The sequence below is a fragment of the Lepidothrix coronata genome, unplaced genomic scaffold (genome assembly GCF_001604755.1).
Source record: "Lepidothrix coronata isolate B3197 unplaced genomic scaffold, Lepidothrix_coronata-1.0 Scaffold168, whole genome shotgun sequence".
Taxonomy (NCBI): domain Eukaryota; kingdom Metazoa; phylum Chordata; class Aves; order Passeriformes; family Pipridae; genus Lepidothrix; species Lepidothrix coronata.
Genome location: NW_016690348.1, coordinates 1,822,653 through 1,837,258, shown reverse-complemented (window position 1 = coordinate 1,837,258; position 14,606 = coordinate 1,822,653). Strand labels below are relative to the sequence as shown.

The 14,606-nt window shown below is 37.5% G+C and overlaps 2 protein-coding genes across 2 annotated transcripts in view; one reads left to right on the top strand and one right to left on the bottom strand.

Annotated features, from left to right (window-relative positions):
- AVEN (apoptosis and caspase activation inhibitor) overlaps window positions 1–14,606 on the bottom strand; it is a 97,834-nt gene that overhangs the window by 39,667 nt on the left and 43,561 nt on the right. The gene's annotated exons all lie outside the window — the stretch shown is intronic.
- Window positions 10,274–14,606, top strand: part of CHRM5 (cholinergic receptor muscarinic 5) — a 55,969-nt gene continuing 51,636 nt past the window's right edge. The window contains exon 1 of the mRNA XM_017829732.1: window positions 10,274–10,426. The gene's annotated coding sequence lies outside the window, so the exon portion shown is untranslated. The remainder of the gene's footprint in view (window positions 10,427–14,606) is intronic.

Here is a 14,606-nt window from a genome sequence, read left to right as displayed (position 1 = left end):
AGGGACAAATAAATTAACAAAAAATATAATTTCTGCATTTGGGGATTTTTAGTTGGTGTTTACTGGAACACAACCATTAATGCATGTATGTTGATCAAGCAGGGAAAACAGTGGTTACCCTGGTCCTCACTACGCCCATGAGAGACTTGCCAAACACACCAGAACACATCCACACACGAGACAGAAGTCTTTTGATTTGAGTTTTGCTTGAGTCCATGGGGAGGAAAAGAAGCAGATTTCTGCTTCTTCAGAGGCAAACTCCGTGTTGAAGTTTCACTCTTGCCTAGAATACATACTTCCTATTTTTTATACAAATATTGGTGTTAAATAACCTAAAGTCTATCACTTAAATGGACACAAATGACAAGAGGGATTGCTCCTAATTTCTAATACAGATTTCTAATAAAGTTTATTTATTATTTATTACTTATTACTTGCACTCTTTATTATAATCACGAGTACAATTTAAATCATGCTCACTGCATTACAGGTTATTAACTCAAAGAAGATTTAATAAAATGACAATACAACTAATCTGACTCCGAAATAAATCTTTAAAAGGCAAACTATGAAGAGAAACAGTGAAGAAGTACAAGGTCATTTCTAGGACTGCCAGTTGCATCAGCCACTTCTGTCAACTATCAGTGATTTGGTAACACTTTATATGCCGTAATAAAAGAACAATATATTGAGAACAATATTACAATAATCAAAGAAAAGACAGAAACAGTATCATTAACTGTGAGAAATATAAAACAATTTCTCTACACAAGCCTTGCATGAGAACTGAACTTTAATACTTCAGATTGAAATAGAATCCAGAAGGGAATTGGTGACACATATGCTCAAACATTTTCCTCTGTTTTCATCTCTACAGCTTATGGTATGTAAGGCTATGATCATTCATATAAACATAATCATTTCATGAAACATTAACTTAAACAGTTAATAATATTTAGAAAGAAAATGTTGGGGTTTTATATTCCTGTTCAGACCATTGCGAAACCACAGAACTGAACAGGCCTCATGTGAACAATTTTTCCTTCTCAAGCAGGCTTATCTATCCCTACATCATTCCAGGAAGATGTTTTTCTAACCTGTAGAAGATCTTCAGTGACAGAGACTCCCCAGTCTCTTTAGAGATTCCACTCAAAATGTTTGGCTGTTCTCACATCAGAATAATTTTTTTTCCATATTTAATCCAAAACCTATCTCACTGCAATGTACATGCTACGTTACTTTTCATCTACACCATGAAGATGTATCCAGGCTGCAAAAGAACCTTGCCAGGCAGTAAGCTGCATGGGAGCCAGCAGTGCTTCCTTAGACCTGATCACATCTGGAATACTGCACTGGTTTAGTGCAGACAGTGATACATGTCAGTGAGTTCATCAGAGAGACACCAAGATGGTTGGGGACTGGAGCACTTGTACTCTGAGGAAAGCCTGAAGGAATCAGGCTTGTTCAGTCTGCACAAGAGACAGCTTTGGGGGAGACCTTACAGCAGCCTGCCAGTACTTATGGGGAGGTTTTCAAGATGAGAGATGCCAGACCATTCGATGTGCACGGAGGGGAGGACAAGAAACAACTGGGATCAACTGAAATGAGAGTTTCAGACTGGATATAAGGAAAATTATTTTTATCATGAGTCAGGCAGTGGAGCAGGTTATGCCACTGCCAACCTTTGAGATTACTACTGCATAAAGCCCTGAGCAACTGTGTCTGCTGACCTTGGTTTGCTCAAGAGGCTGAACTAGAGACCTCCTGAGGACTCTGCCAACCTGAATTATCCTATGATCTTATAACATGTATACAGTTTCAGAGAATTACAGAATCATGTAGGTTGGAAAATCATTGAGTCCAACCTTTGACTGATCACCACCTTGTCCTTGGCTGTTTCTTGAACACCACCTCCCTGGGCAGTCCACTCCAACGCTTAACAACCCTTTCCATGAAGAAATTCTTCCCGATGTCCAAACATCAAATATAAAGATCATCAAACATACAAAGGCAAGACCCCCTATTTCATTGTTTTCCTTTACAATATAACAACAATTGTACTTATTCAGACTGATGATTGATCACACAGTATCTCACCTCCATGAGTAGTGAAAAGTAGTTTCCTAGGGCAAATGAAACAACAGAAGAAGGATATTCTCTTCTCCCTAATATTACTTCAACTAAATGGAAATTTGAAACTGATAACACTCCCAGAATTCTCAATTAGACCCCACTTCCAAATGCTGTTAAAAATATGTTAGTTATCCAATCAGAGGGGATCTACTTAGTGTGGATTTATGCAAAAAAGAAGACATTCGAAGCTTTCATTTCCCTGCTTTCTCCTGTTAACAACTTTCCTCTCTGCTCAGCAGCAGGGAAATTTCTTACTGTCTTTGCTCATATTTATTCAAAATATAACACAACTAGTAGCAGAGATAATTAGAAAAGAAAGCCATCTTTAATTACTCTTCCCCTAAATTCTTTGCATAGTTCACTCTGCTTTTTTTTTTTTTTTTTTTGCCATAGCAGGCTCTTGCTCTGTTCCTTGATGAGACCACAGAATCATAGAATCAACTAGGTTGGAAAAGACCTCTGAGATCGAGTCCAACCTATGACCCAACACCACCTTGTCAACTAGACCATGCCACATCCAGTCTCTTCTTAAATACCTCCAGGGATGGTGAATCCACTACCTCCCCGGGCAGTCCGTTCTAATGTCTGATCACTCTCTCTGTAAAGAATTTCTTCCTAATGTCTAACCTAAACCTCCCCTGGCACAGCTTAAGAGTGTGTCCTCTTGTCCTATTGCTGGTTGCCTGGAAGAAGAGACCAACCTCCACCTCACTACAACCCCCTTTCAGGTAGTTGTAGAGAGTGATGAGGTCTCCCCTGAGCCCCTTCTTCTCCAGGCTAAACAGCCCCAGCTCCCTCAGCCTCTCCTCATAAGACTTGTGCTCCAGTCCCTTCACCAGCCTCGTTGCCCTTCTTTGGACACACTCCAGCATCTCAATATCCTTCCTGAACTGAGGGGCCCAGAACTGGACACAGCACTCAAGGTGTGGCCTCATCAGTGCTGATTACAGGGGAAGAATCACTTCCCTGGTCCTGTTGGCCACACTGTTACTGTCACAGGCCAGGATGCCATTGGCCTTCTTGGTCACCTGGGCACACTGCTGGCTCATGTTCAGCTTCCTGTCAATCCAAACTCCCAAGTCTCTTTCTGTCTGGTCTCTCTCCAACCACTCTCTCCCCTGTAGGGCTGCAGGGGGTTGTTGTGGCCAAAGTGCAGGACCCTGCACTTGGTCTTGTTAAACATCATACCATTGGATTCAGCCCATTTATCCAGCCTGTCCAGGTCCCTCTGCAGAGCCCTCCTACCCTCCAGCAGATTGACACTCCCCCTCGAATTTGCTAATGGTACACTCAATCCCCTCCCTTCAGATCATCAATAAAGAAATTTAACAGGACTGGGCCCAACACTGATCCCTGGGGGACACCACTAGTGACCGGCTGCCAACTGGATGCAGCACTGTTCACCACCACTCTCTGGGTCCAGCCCTTCAGCCAGTTCCTGACCCAGCACAGAGTGTCCCTGTCCAAGCCATAGGCTGCCAGCTTTTTCAGGAGTATGCTGTGGGAGACGGTGTCAAAGGCTTTGCTGAAGTCCAGATAGCCTACATCCACCAGGCGGGTCACCTGATCACAAAAGGAAATCAGATTGGTCAGGCAGGACCTGCCCCTCCTAAACCCATGTTGGCTGGATCTGATCTCTGTCCATCCTGTAGGTGCTGTGTGATTGCATTTAGGATGATCTGCTCCATAACCTTGCTGGGCAGGTTGACAGGTCTATAGTTTCCTGGGTCTTCCTTCCAGCCCTTCTTGTGGATGGGCGTGACACTCGCCAACTTCCAGTCATCTGGGACCTCCTCAGTGAGCCAGGACTGTTGATAAATGATGGAGAGCAGCTTGGCAAGCTCTTCCACCAGCTCCCTCATCACCCTAGGATGGATTTCATCCAGTCCCATAGACTTGTGAAGATCCAAGTGGCTCAGCAGGTCACTAACTTCTTCCTCCTGGATTACAGGGGGACTACTCAGCTTCCTGTCCCTGTCTACTAGCCCAGGAAGCCAGTTGTCCTGAGAACAATGTGTCTTGTTGAAAACTGAGCCAAAGAAGGTGTTAAGTACCTCAGCCTTATCCTTGTCTTTGTTAACTATGTTCCCCTCCGTGCCCAACAAAGAATGGAGATTCTCCTTGCCCCTTCTGCTATGGATGTATTTATAAAAACACTTTTTGTTGTCCTTAACAGAAGTGGACAGCTTAAGTTCAAACTGTGATTTTGCCTCTTCAATTTTTTTTTCTACATGACCCAACTACATTCCTAAACACTTCATGAGTTGCCTACCCTTTTTACCAAAGCCAATAAACTTTCTTTTTTCCCCTAATTTCCTGCAAAATCTCCCTGTTCAGCCAGGTCAGTCGTCTTCCCCACCAGCTCGCCTTTGGGCACAAAGGGACAAGCCTGGTCCTGCACCTTCAAGATTTCTTTCTTAAATTATGTCCATCCTTTCTGGACCCCTTTGTTTTTAAGGGCTGTTTTCCAAGGCACTCTCCAAAACAGCTTCCTGAGGAGGCCAAATTCTGCCCTCCAGAAGTCCAGTGTAGAGGTTTTGTTGACACCCTTCCTTACTTCACCAAGTATTGAAAACTCTATCATTTTGTGGTTACTGTACCCAAGATGGCTTCTGACCACCACATCTCCCACCAGCCCTTCTCTGTTTGTAAACAGGTTATAGTCACCCACAATAACAATGGTTGGCAATTTTGAAACCCCTCCTCCAGCTGCTTGTAGAATAATTCATCACCCTCTTCATCCAGGCTGGGTGGTCTGTAACAGACCCCCACCAGGATGTCAGCCTTATTGGCCTTCCCCCTGATTCTGACTCATAAGCACTTCAACCTTTTTGTCACTGACCTCAAGTTCTACAGAGTCAAAAGACTCTCTAACACAAAGAGCCACCCCTCCACCTCTCCTACCTTGTCTATCTCTTCTGAAGAGCTTGTAGCCATCCATGCAGCGCTCCAGTCATGTGAGTCATCCCACCACATTTCTGTGATGGTGACTACATCATAGCTTTCCTGCTGCACGATGGCTTCCAGCTCCTCTTGTTTGTTACCCGTACTGTGTGCATTGGTGTACATGCACTTCAGCTGGGCTGCTGATATCACTCCTAATCCTGGCTTTCAACCCTCAGCCTCATCTCTGGAGAGCCTGATTTCAAGCCCTTCCCCTTTCAGACCTAGTTTAAAGCCCTCTTGATCAGCCCTACCAACTTCTATGCTAGGCTTCTTTTGCCCTTGCTAGAGAGATAAAGCTCATAAAACCTGAAACCGGGATCATCTGATCTTCTACCCCTATCAGAAGTATCACATACACATGTACATAGTTAAACTGCTGGATAATCTCTTTTTACCAGTCCAAATTTAGAGTTTCTGTAGTTTTGGGGTTTTTTTGTTTGTCTTATTGTCCATTTTCTTTTCCTATTTTTCTCCAGTCTGCAATTATTTTCCCATGTTTTCCACCAAAATGACAATTATAAATCTGTAGTGCAAAAATGGGAAGATCAGAATAATTATGGTAAAAGAACCTACATCATCTAATTTTTCATCATAATAAATAGAATCACAATAAGTGTCTACCTGGACAATAAATTAATCCATCCAATTCTTAATGACACAACCCCAGTGAAATAATATTTTACAATTTAATAGATGCATTCTACAACAGCTCACTTTTCTGTGTCAAGTGCCAAAGCTTCTAAGAGATTTATTATTTAATCATAAATGTTGAGAAAATTCAGTGCCAAACTCATACAAAAAAAAGTATAAATACATATTATATCTAGTCACACTTTGTCAGAACAGTTTGTTCCAATAAAGACTTCAGTAAAACAAAATTATGCAACTTTCAGTATCATTTAAAGCATTTATAATTTTTAGCACACTGAAGTTGCCAAGAAACCCTGAGAAGCAGATGGGCATTTATTGCTGTTGAAATGCAACCAGTTACACCAGAAAAGAATTGAGCCTGTCATACTTAGAGGAGAAATGTTTAATATTACAGCTTCCTATAATTTAATTTCTTATTTTAATTAGCAAATAGTTTAAATTAAATAAATTTTTAAAATCTGGTTTCCTTAGTAGATTCCACTAGTGGCATCACTATTTCTATTCTATTTATGAACATGATCATAAAAATAAATAAATCACTATCTGGGCAACAGTCTTATTCAAAGAATTCATAACAAACCACCTGAATCTCTGTCCCTAGCTAAAGTTTTTCTTACTGAAAGCATAAAACAAAGCTTGATTAAAATCCCAATTTGTTTAAAAAAATTAAAAAAAACAACAAGCTTCAAGACAAGGAGTACATTCTACATTTACTTACAATTTTCAAGACAATTCTTTGTTATATTCGATTAATATCATAAAATGTCATCCATTATCATCATATCCATTAATATCAATAAATATCGTTCATTCATTTATTCACTATAGAAGCAGCCCTCATCACATCTACTACAAGGTTATAGTCTTAAACAAGCATAAATTATAAAATTTATAAGAAATATTATTTCAAAGTCACTATAAGTAATATAAAATTAAGGCTTACCTGAGACAAGCCTTCTAAGTTTGATTACTCCAATGTAATTTTTCTAAACACTGTTCTCACCAAAGAAGGTGTTTGATTACTTCAAGAACAACCAATAAAGTACTTCCAAACTGGCACAATATTTTGTTTCCACTCTTTATTCAAGGTATAATTTAATACAGTTGAATGCATATCCTGTGGATTATCTCAAAATGCTCAATAAATTTTCAAATTGTCCTCCTAGCTTGTAGAAGATTACAGTGGTCTGCACAGAAGATTACAGCAATTTGGAACACACACAGAGGAAATCAGATGTCTAAATCAACATGCTCAACATACTTTTTTAATGACCCTCATTACAACTATAGAGCTATTTTCTGTTATATCAACAGAACATTCATCATCTCTTTTACTTTCAGAAGTAGATCGCCTGATCAAAAGAAACTATGTTTTATAATAGAGGGTACATTTTGTAGTCAGCCATCCATATTGGGACCTATTTCAAAGCTGAGGTGTTTTTACAGTTAGCAGCATCTTTTTGGCTGTTGGAGGTAAATGTCATCTGTAATTCATTAAACAAACAGCACTTCTTTTCTCCCAGGCAGAAAATGCTGCCAGCAATAATATACTTAAGGTATTTTTTATTATATTTAAGAAATTTTTTGCAGGTGTTGTTACTGAGATAACAGGAAAGTGGATGATGAAAAGGGAGGTCTCTGAAAAGCATGCAGCTGTTTCACGGGTCCTATTTGCTCCTAGAAGGTGATATTCTGGACGAGCCAAATAAAAGCTGAAGCACACAGATAACAGTCAACTTCTACATTCTAAGATTTAATTTCTTAATTTTAAGTCTTTCCGTTAAACATGATACAGTAATACAGTGCAAAATTTGGAACATGTAAAAATTTTTTTAGGAAAGGATATTCTTTGGTGCTTGATCTTTGTACACTTTCAAGCCTAATCACCAAGAAGGGAGATTTAATCCATGAAACAGAGGGCAGCTAACAAGCTCTAAGTGATATTTATGTGTTAGAAAAACAAATTACTTGTTGGTAGAATGGCCTTGTTAGGTTTTAGGGCTGGACATGCTTCAGTGATCTCAGACCTAAGGGAAGAACAGTTAACAAGGCTTAGGAAGGAGGCCCACTAATAGTAGACACAAAGAATGTAGAATTTATGGGCTATACAGCAGAACTCCCAAGATAAGGAAGAAATTAATAAAGCCAACTCACTAATTGTGCTGAAATCAGCTCCAAACAGGTAAAAAGTAATTCCAGCAGGGGGAGATGGCAACCACTGACTCATAGACACTCACCCAAGAAGACCACTGACCCAAAAGAAGGGAAAGAATGAGCATGAGGACTAATCAGCATGAGAAGCAAAAGAATCATTAACCAACAGAAGACAGAACATTAATTAACAAGATAACTATGTAACTTGTAGCCAAGGAACACTAAGTCCTTTGTTTGCTAAAATGTATAAATAGTAAAGTTTTGATAGTGGGGGGCCTGACTAATGGAATGCCACTGAGCACTGAGGCTTGCACAACTCTGAAATAAATAATCAATGTCTCTCTCAAGTGTGTAACTATTGGCTTTCTGCACACTGGGTAACAAATCCAATTTTTGCAGATAAGAATACTCTTCCCATCCCCCACTCCCAGCAGCGATTAGGAAAAAAATTTTTCTTGACCAGCCACCCCAAAAAAAAGAATTCAAATTGTAAAAAAAACAGATGACTGGGAAGTTTCACCGTCCTGAAAAGGTAGGTCAAAGAAACCTCCCAGAAATAAAAGGCACAGAACAACAAAACTTCCATCTGCGTACACAGCCTATTCCATGGAGGGTAGAGTTTCATGAACACTGCTCCATTCAAATACCCAGCAGGAAGCAAAACCTGACATTTCTGAAGGTACTAAAATGCTCTGGATGAACAGAATCACAGCTTATCTTCCCATTTCTTCTCATCACACAATTATTCGTGTCTCTGTAAGAGATATTTTAACTGAATAGAAGCATTCTTTTGCAAGTGTTAGATTTTAACGTTCGTCTCTCTTTTAAAAAGTGGCAATCAACAAGCAGTTATCTGAAGTATACTAGAACCAAACGTAGAAGTTGCATGCATTAGGCAAAACAACGGCAATGGGCAATCCCATTCAGTGGTGATGCAGATACACATCTTTATCAGCCCATGTGAGAAGCAAGATAGGGGCTGAGGCTTTCTCTGTGCTTCTGCACAGCCCTATGGCCTCTCACCCAGCTCGTGATGCCCAGGCCTCTTTCGTCTGCAAATCTTTCATGTTCTACCCCAGTATGCTTCACACATGGGCTGACAGAAGGGTACTGAAATAGCAGTCTTTTGCTGCCATTATGCAGGATGCCTGCAGTGTGGCAGGAGATCATGTGATGAATCACAGAAGCATGAGTCTTGTGCTCCCCTCTGAGACTTGACGTTTGTGTAATTGAAAAAAAAGACAGAGATTCCATAAAAATAAGGCTGAGATAAGGCATAGAGCACGATACTCATAATCCAACTGACAAATGCATTCATACACTGAGTCACTCAAAAAAGTACATTATGAAAAAACGAAGTTTTTTGTTGTATTGGGGTTTTTTTCCAGTTGCCAATGCTACAACAACAAATCCTCAGAAGGACAAAAAAACCCCAAAACCCAACACCAAAACAAAACATCCTCCTTCTGAGACAGAATCCCAGTTCCTCCTCCACAAGTGGACTAATACGATAAAGCTCAGCTCCCAGGATTCATTAATTGAATACTAAAGTGTTGATTAAAATGGGAAAGAACCAAGTTCTAAACAAAGAATGCACCTTCACATATATAAAACTGCAAGACAATGTACGTCTTGATGCACAGACATATGAAAGTCATATTTTCTGATTTTTTTGGCCTTTCAATATGCACTCTCAACGGTGCCTTATTCATTGATATTGCCCTTCAAAATGAGAGCAGTACTGGACTCCTTTCTCCTTTAGACTTTCTTGATATATTGTTAAAACTGGCTTTTAACTAGCCTGTGAAAGCGAATTCATTACTTCATTCATTCTTCTTATTTTTGGCAAAGGCGTCAGTAGATGTTTTTAAACTGGCAAAATTACAGGATTAAAATGCATAAACCAGAAAAGTTTACTTAACAGACTAGACAGCAACATACATAATTAGCAAGAGCAAACTAAAATTCCAATATTTTTAATATTAATTTATGAATTCATTACTTAATGAGACAGATTTTAAACTGTACCACTGCAGTAGTCCTTAATTGTGTCCTAATTATCAGGCAAGTCGAAATTATATCTTTATGTACTGATTTCACTTCAAAATTGCCAAGCTTATAAAATGAGTCTTTAGAAAACCCTGCATACAGTCTGAAAGCAGGAAGAAAGCACTTCTTTTCCCACACAATACATGTACAAAAGCAGACATACACAAGGAAGATTATAGAGGTTTTCGAACAAGACATGTTTTCCTACCTCTCCCGGGAGACTTCCAGAAATCATTCCTTATTTACTGGGAAACTGGCAATTTTGTGTCTTTTGCAGGACGGCCCTGCTCTTCTGCAGAATATAAACATGTAGCTCATTTGTCACATCACAAGACAGAGAATGAACCACACAATATCACTATGAAACCATCTGAATTATGGACTTGTGTTTTTCAGATGCATGACTATCTGCTGGGTGACAACTACACACATGGCTCACAAAGAACATTCTTTAAACTAGAAGAAGAATATGGGGAAACTAATAACCTTTCAGGTAAGTCTGAAACTTAACAAAATTCAAACCTTAGCTCAACTGAAGGCTGAACAATATAATTTCAGTGAAATTAATGTTCATCTATTAGAAAGAAAAGGTATAAAATTTTACATTAGTGAATGTCCAAAAACCTCTTTTAATCTCAGTTATTTTGTAACCATGTAGTATTTTTGAAGGAAATTGTTTTCAAAATAATGTAAGACATGAAGAAGAAAGGGGATCCATAGCTGATTGTCTTCTGGAAACAAGCTGTTTCCAGGCATTTATAGATAATAGTTTCTACGATTTGCAAACCATAGGCTTTAAAAAAAAATCCGGATACCTGTAATTCTATTTAATTCGTCTCTTCATAAATATATGACACTTTCCCTACCTAACCTCTAGTACATTAAAAATCAACATAGCACATACCTTTAAAAAAAACAAAAACCTTTTGGAACAACCTAGCCTAACAACTCAGACTTTACTAGTACTATTAGCTTTATACTGCTTTCTTAAATTCAATTGACATCAAACATTACCTTTTACCCTAATTTTCATTGATGAAGGAGGGAGATCTTTCAGAGAATTTCTAGCAAAACTTTTTAACTACTATAATTTTAACAGCTCCAGAGAACTACATTACAGATTTCAAAATATATGCAGATAGACTACAGTTTACCCAGAGCCTGCAACATTAAACTACTCCTTTCAATATTCCCTCTAATCTGAAGTGTACTATGAAAACCAGTACCAACCTAATCTCAAGTTAAGATTCTCTTCAAATATTTGGTCATAAGAAGACAGTTGCAGAGATGAGACACAGTAACTTCTCATAGCTATGAAATCTGCAAAGGATGCAAATGTTTCCATGAATTCTTATGTACCAGAGAGAGGTCAAAATCTTTTAAAATTAAAATCACAACAGAACATAGAACTTAGAAAACAACTAAGGTGAACTAACTGCTCATGCTGAGGTTTAAAATTAATCCTCCAGCTCTAAAAACTCTCTAAAATTCAAGGCTCCATAAATTCAGGGGATGGGGAGGGAGTAAAAGTAGAAACTAACAGAAGATAATAGGAGAACAAACGCAGATTTCTGTAAAACTGAGAAAAAGAAATGCAATTTGCAAATACCATAATGATGTAGCTCTTTCAAAATAATTTCTTAATTCAGAAGTTAAGAGGGTTTTCTTGCAACATTTATAGGTTTTGGTTGTTAAATCTTATAGTCAGTTGGGAAAAAACTCCAAAATCAATTTTCTGAATATGACTTCAAAAGCAGCAATAGAAAATGGCTAAAAATTAACCAGATTCTTGGAGGCAAATGGAAAGCACATTAAAAAGTGAAGGAATAAAAGGATGATAAAGTGTTTGGACATAGGAAATCCAGGTTGAATATTTCACCTGTCTAGGATCAAACAGAAAGTCTGTGCCAAAGACATCAATTAGCTTTTAAAAAACTATTTATATTACTCAGTTGAGAAGTACCTGCAATTTTTCTTCAGTGTAAGATGTACTTAAAAAAAAAAACTTTCAAACTAGACTGATTAAATTAAATATATAAAAATAAAAATAAAAGAAATTTGCCTTTGAAATTAATAGCTATGATTACTACATATCATTAAAATCAAATCGAATTAGTCTTCTTTTAAAGTTACATGTTGTTGCTAAAGTTTTTCAAACATCAATCAACTGAGGTGATACAAACAAATGTCTAAATACCTGCAATTATATTTTACTACACTGAAGTAGAATCATAGATTAACTAAAAAAGGAACATAAAATTACTTAGATTTGAAGCAAGTGTAAGTGAAGACTTTATTTCAAAGTAAAATAAAAACAATAAGGGATTAAAAAGCAGCTGAAAGTTTTTTTCCCTTCTAATTTATGAGTAACAATAGTACAGAACAGTTTCTAAAACTGTGTAACATACGGTTATATTGTTGCCTCCTACAGCAAAAAGGCATCATTTTGCTTTAGAGGCAAGTGTCTTGCAGTACATTTGGCAATAAGATAGGTTAAAAAAAAAGCAAACAAAAATCCCGTGAATCCTCACAGCTATACAATACATAATTATTCAGGGCAGCAAGTTCATGCTGTGCCTTGCAAATCCACTTGAAATAAATGTGTTTAAAAAAAAAATCCATTTGGGAGGAGTAAAGTCTTTGAACAAATCCTTTATCACATTCCAAGTGGAATCACTTGTTCCAAAGCACAGAGCATATCTTCTGCAAATTAGGTAATCCCTCAGACAGGTTACCCAGGTTAAACAATTCCCAGATTGCAGAAAGTTGTACTGTAGTTATGCACAATTCCTTGCTAAACTCTTCAACAGAAATTGCATCTACAATGACTGACTTTTTTTCAGTACTAGCTTTTGTCCATAGACTCGCCCTCTACTTCTTGCATTTCAAAAATCATCCCCCATTTAAGATTGCTAGTCTTTACTTAACATAAAATTAACTATAAAAGTATTGAAGATGTCAAACATTTATTTCTCAATGCAATATGAAATTCTTATATTAAAGAGGTTACATTTTTCTTACTTCCCAGAAAAGCACCATGTTCACACTAACCTTTTAACTAACAGGAACAGATGGGTCTAACTGGATACAGGCGTGATGGAGCATTGTGGAAGAGCAAAAGAACATGTTGATTCTCATACCTCTGGCAGATGGGAACCAGTCAAAATTAATTTTAGACTAAAAATGTTTTGCTACTTCTCAGTAAAAAAGAAAAAAAACTTGAAAAAATATATTTTATACATGCCATCAGAGCTCAGACAACAGCAGCTTTCAAAAAGTTGATACCATACATTAAAACCAATTACATAGGCTTACTGTGTGTCATTTTTAAGCCTGTGAATAAATTAGAAATTCCTGAAAACAGTAGCTTATAATGGAAGTGCTGATACAACCTTAACTACAGCAGTAAATGCGCTGCTATTATGAAGTTGTTATGGCAACTAGAATGATCAAGTTGAGAGGGAAAGAGGAAGAATGTGCATAAGCAAACTTAAAAAGTCTTTGACACCACCCCCCCAAAACTCTTACAAAACTTGTGGTCACAGTGCTATCACTCCTTACCTTGACAACAAAAAAAATTAACTGCAAAACTTCCCCTTCCACAGGTGAGGGGGGTGAGTTGCTACATGAGTTTAAAATCCAAAACAAATTAAATCCAAGATCATAATCCATCTGGTTCCTGCATATATATGAACAGCCTAAAAAACAGAGTCAAGTGAAAGATATCTGGGCAGCATCTGCTGAGCACATATTCATCAGATATTACAAGTTAACAAACAACAATTACGCAAAACTGTTCAGTCTTCAAGACAATTTCATAATTTGTTACCAATCTGAATAGTTTAGTAATAGCGCCCTGCTGTTATTTGACTGAATCAAACAGTCAGCACATTCAGAAATACTGATCCATTAATTAAAATGTGATTACAAATATAATTGAAGCTCATAGATTTGTGAAACAATTATTACTTACCCTTCCTAATAATGTGTTAAAGAAAAGCAAAAATCTTCAGCTGTTTCCAATATTAAAATAATGGGGAAAAATACATACCACGGCAGTCAAATTTTTATACACAAAAATGCCCAAATTATGATTTCTAAAACATATTAATTAAAACATGTGTCAGCACACTAGTTCATTCTCCAAAAAAAAAAAAAAAATTAATTGCAAGTATCATTCTTGCAAAATTTCACTGAATAAAATTTCCACCAAAATGTTTGCAAGTACTCAACATTAAATCATCATTATTATTATTATAATACAATTTTATTAAAGCATTCTGTCCAAATACATCTACTAGCAACACTTCAGCTAGAAAAGTAGAAAACAAACTATTTGCCTGCCTTCTCAAAGGATTTCTTATTAAAGTCACTTTGCCTCAAGTCTAACTTGACTGCCATAACTAAAATCTAGGAAACACAAAAGGCCTCAGATGTCTGACACGATAAGAACTGTGCTAAGTACTTTTACTCACTCATTTCCTAGGTAACAAAACCTCCTTTTCTTCCAAGCTATCTCAATCCATTTCTCTTTGGAGTTTGTTGTTCTATACCACTTTTCAGACTACAGGAAATACTAATTTGATGAGAATAGTCTCATTTTAAGAGATGACAAAGTATCTCACTGAGAGCTAGCAGATATAGTTGTTAAATTAAAAATAATTAAGATTCGG